The sequence below is a fragment of the Astyanax mexicanus genome, chromosome 11, assembly GCF_023375975.1.
Source record: "Astyanax mexicanus isolate ESR-SI-001 chromosome 11, AstMex3_surface, whole genome shotgun sequence".
Classification (NCBI taxonomy): Eukaryota; Metazoa; Chordata; class Actinopteri; order Characiformes; family Acestrorhamphidae; genus Astyanax; species Astyanax mexicanus.
Window position 1 is genome coordinate 28,649,574 of NC_064418.1, and position 4,800 is coordinate 28,654,373.

General features: G+C 39.1%; 1 long non-coding RNA gene across 1 annotated transcript; it reads left to right on the top strand.

Annotated features, from left to right (window-relative positions):
• The first annotated feature begins 922 nt into the window (after nucleotides 1-922).
• LOC125805024 (uncharacterized) lies at nucleotides 923-2,359 on the top strand. Its single transcript, XR_007441297.1, has 2 exons — nucleotides 923-1,368; nucleotides 1,458-2,359. It is a non-coding gene; the product is annotated as an uncharacterized LOC125805024 (long non-coding RNA).
• Nucleotides 2,360-4,800: the final 2,441 nt, after the last annotated feature.

The window sequence follows — 4,800 nt, forward strand, 5'->3', positions numbered from 1 at the left end:
CATCAATCCACTGGCCACACTCCATATGAGCTCATGTTTGGCCGAAAACCACAATTGCCCATCGACTCATTGCTGGGGAGAGTGGAGGAGCAGTTTATGGACGGATCAGTGGAAGATTGGGTGACGGAACAGAAAGAATTTCTTCAATTCGCTTATGCCAGTGCGGAATGCCACTTGAAAGCAGCAAGCACCCAACGGGCTCAGAAACATCAGACTGGGATAGCCCCAGTACTTCCTGTTGGGACTGTTGTTTTTAGGAAGAATCATGTGCAAGGCCGTAATAAAATTCAAGATGTGTGGGATGGCATTCGGTACAAGGTGGTGAAGTGTTTAGATGGAGATGGTAGAGTATATACAATTCGCCCAGAAGGAGAACAAGGGCCAGATAGAAACATTCACCGGACAGAATTGCGAGTGGTTCCGGGACAAGATGTTGCTGGCCCCGCAGACGTCCCGAAAGAAAAGCAGGGGGCCCCAGAAGAGGAGCAATGGGAAGGTAGCCAGAGCACAATTGAGGAGGAGGAGTCCCAACGTTGGGTAGTAGAGCTTGAAACTGACATTCCTACTACAGATCCGCAGCCTCCCCAACCAGAAGTTTGTCCACCTCAGCCAGTACAGGTAGCACTGAGGCGCTCAACAAGAACCACAGCAGGTAAACACTCAAACCCTCATAATCTCCCCCGCCCAATGGCTGATCCAAGGGGGTCAGAGGGGACTACAGTTCACCCGGTCCTTAATACAGTGCAAGGGTTTTTTAGACCCTGGTAAGAGCAGGGAAGGTCACCGAGACGGTGACATTTCAAAGTGGGGTTGAATGTAGCCGGTAGGGCTACAAGTAAAACTTTTATTTTGAAAGGAATCCCTGGGGGCAGCCATAGCAGTGGGGAAGCCCATAGGGAGAGTGCTAGAGATTAGGGGGGGGGGACTTTTATTTTGAAGTTCGGTGGTGGGGGCGGCCATTTTAGAGGGGCATTTTAGTCTCGCGGTAGTTTGCCAAGGATCGTTTGGTCTCGTTGGGTCACCGGTGGGCCGCAGGCACGGTGTGTAGTACCGGTAACTGGTTTAATGCGGATAATTATATCCTTGTTTTATAACTCGAGTGAGTTTTTTTAGAAAATAGACTGTTGCGATTCTGGATCCGAGGTGTGAAACCTCCTGAGGGGAGTGAGGAGCTTCTGGAGTGGAGGGAGACTGCGTGAGCTTGTGTATGAGCTAACCATATGAGGGTATGTTGTGCTTTCTGCCTTATAAAAGTTTAGCAGGTTTTAACTGTTTAGACTTATATATATATATATACACGGTGTTTAGATTGCAGGAGGGTGATTGCGAGGCTGCCTAGGAGAGCTTAGCGTGGGCATTTATTATCAGGTATGAGATTATCCATGTTTGGTGTGTGGGGGGGGGGGGGTAATATTAGCTTATATCAAATTAACTAAAGTTGATTGTACATATTACAGTGAGAGCTTCACCTGGAGGGTGGGCAGGAGCTGAAGGAATACTCTTAATTGGGCAAATACTGCTGTTGCACAGGTAAATATTGAAGTTAAAATAAGCTAATACTGATTTTTAAGAAAAACTCAAAGGAATAATTGGGTACTTGTGTCTATGTGTGCCTTACAGGATGGCGCATGCCTGTGATAGTAGCCACTGTTCTACATACTGTTTTTAGAATGTTTTATTATATAGTTTAATTCTAGTGTTATACTCCCTGCTGTAGTCTCAACCTTGTGGGAGACCCAGTCCTAGTCCTAACTAGAATTTGGTTGATATAACCCAAAATACCGATTTAACCTACTGCTGATATTAGTGGGGTGCCTGAATCAACCCAAGTTACTAATTCAATAATGGTTAGGTTTCCTTTTTTTTTTTTATGGAGTATAACCTCAGTAAGCTCTGAGTAATTGGGATTCACCTCAGTATTGTATTTGGTTTTCAATTCTGGATGTATGGGTTTAATGAGTGTGTATATTTATTTTTCTAAGTTTGGGATTTGCTTTGTGTAGGTTGTGATTTTTTTTTCTTTTTTTTTTGTTATTTTCATCGCAGTATATTTATATGCATGTGAGTGTAGTGTGAGGTGATACAGCCGTACTGAGTGTGAGCCCTTGGTTGCTCGAGATTAAAGTGGGTACATTCCTCTTTCTTGGGGAACCACCATTTGATACTTGAATAATTTTATTGTCTTGGAACATTTTTTAGCTACCCTAATAAAATTATCTACGTTTTATTTTATAATCTAAATACTGAATGAGTAAAATTGTGTTTATAGAATTGTGTATGGTTGTTTACCCCGTTGTGGGTTGAGAGTGTACTCTGACATTTAAAAACAAGAAAATAAAGATTCCTTGTTTGCATCAGACTCCATGAGAATGTACTTGTGTCCTTAACTGTTAGAGGGTGTATGTGGGACTAATAGATTACGATCAAAGGTTGAATTGTGGGCATTTTGGTCAACCTTTTTTTTTATTAGGGGTCTCCCACCCGATATAACAAGGGAGTGGCGTAGTCATATTGCCTTAAATGGTGGGTCAAGGTCACATTTATAATAAATTACTTTATATCCAATTCATAACATATATCTGGAGCGAGGATCAGAACTTTGCTCCCACAGTTAATCTATCAGCGTCATAAATAAAACAGAGAACAACATAATGTTTTTATACTGTAAACAAACTGAAAGTACAATTGTACTGTAAGTCAACAAAAGCAGCATAAATGTTACAAATACATTAATGTTTTCAGCTAAAGCAAGGATATTAATAAACAATGTGAAAGTGATGGTATCAAAAGTTTTAAAACATTTATGAAATCTCTGTATATTTCCAACTTTGAGACCTTTTATGTATTATAAATACTTAATACATAATAAAAGTTAAACATTTGCAGACTACCAGCACACACTAAGAAAAGGAAGTACAGATTTGTACTTAAAAGAGTACAAAGCTTGTCGCTGGGCTGTACCTTATACTGAGTCCTTTTTTGTGCCCATGTTTTTCGTGCCAGTAAAGATTATAAAAATTATAAACATTATCATCAACTAAATATGGCTCAAAAACTTGATGATCCAAAATTTTCTGGCTTTCAAATAAAAAAATGTGCAATTAAAATATATATTGTTTATTATTACAGTGATACATAATACTGAATGTACCCTTTGTCTAGTTAAATGGTACAAATTTGTACTTATTGCTGTTAGGAAAGCCTTTGTACTTCAGAGGGAACAAATCTGACCCTGTAAAGACCAATATTGTACCTTTGAGGGTACAATTATGAAGAGTGTACCTATGAGTACAAAAAAGTACTCATATCATACCTCTGTTTTTTAGAGTGCAGGGGGGCAGGCAGACGTAGGGGGAGAAATGGCAGAGTTGGGTCTCAAAACTCCAACTCCCAGAATTCCAGGCGGTGATCAGCACCAATCAGCCACACTTTGCAGCAGTGTAAAAAAAAACAGTCAAACCACACTACTCTGTCGCACCTTTGTAGAGGGGTGACCGGTAACAGAGGGTATTAAAATGATTTAAAAAAGAAACAAAAAAGAGAATAGAAAGAAACATCTAACAAAAGAAAAGAAAAAAGAAACCATAGACAAAAAAAAACAAAGACAAATATAAGGTTAAAGGAGGATTTATAAAAAAAAAGCACTAAGAGTTAAAACAAATAAAAGAAAGAGATACAGAGAGGACTGGGCTGTGCTCAGTGTTTTAGTCTGGTTTCTTTTAAGCTGAAAGCTGTCTTTATGCCAAAAGTGGCTTTTCCTTTGTTCTTTTGTTCTGTACGTTAAAAAATACATATAAATATATTACTGATAAACATATAAATTTAAAATAAAATCTTCCACTTTGCTCTAAACTTGGATCCACCAGCAACTCTAACACTAACAATTAGAGTATATTAATGACAACACTCTAACCAGCTAACCATTTGGGGTTAATAGACGTTAGAGGGTTTAGGCATATGATAAGTGAACATAGCATTTAGAGTCAAGCTTTTGATCTCTTATCTGTATAGTGTGATGCTAGACTAAACTTAGATTAGAACAGATCTAGAATTACTACCATGCTATTATACTAATTGTTTTGTGGACAGTAATTCTAGCTAGACTTAGTCTAATCTTCAATGTGACAAATGCTACAAACATCAGATTCCACGTTAATTCTGACAACTTTGACAGAAATGCAGTCACTGCGTCAGAGAAAGTCAGTTACACAGCTCGTAATTTACTTGAGGACTTTGAATAGGAGTAAAAAGGACGAGTGGTAGTTGATAAAGATGACAGGCAGATGATAAAGGCTAAAGATGACACAGACACTTGAGCAGCTGCGCTATTTCACAGCTCTTTACCCAGCAGGAAAAAAAAGCAATCAAAAGACATCAGAGGTGCTGACCTAATACAATGCAGTGTTATGAAGTGACAAGAAGAGAAAGAGGGAGGGGGGTGCAAAGAGAAATGAGTGAGAGAGAAAAAGAGAGAGAATGGGAATGATGAGGGGGGAATCCAGCAGGTGAGAGTGTCGTCCTTCACTGGCTTTGCTTCCTCTCCATCTGTTTCTGTTCATCTGTATCTTACAATGGGTCTTTAAACCTTGCTGTTCGCTGCAGCTATTATATTTTGGCCACCCGTGAAAACCGTCTTTGCTGTAAAATATAATTTTTTAAAAGTGTTAAAGCCAGGGATGTTAAATAAATCCCCCCAAAAATTGATAAAAAATATTTTAGGAACAATGTTAGAATATAAAACAAAATTGTCAATAGGTATGACCAGTAATATTGGAACTGTTTTGTAGATGTAAGCAGGTT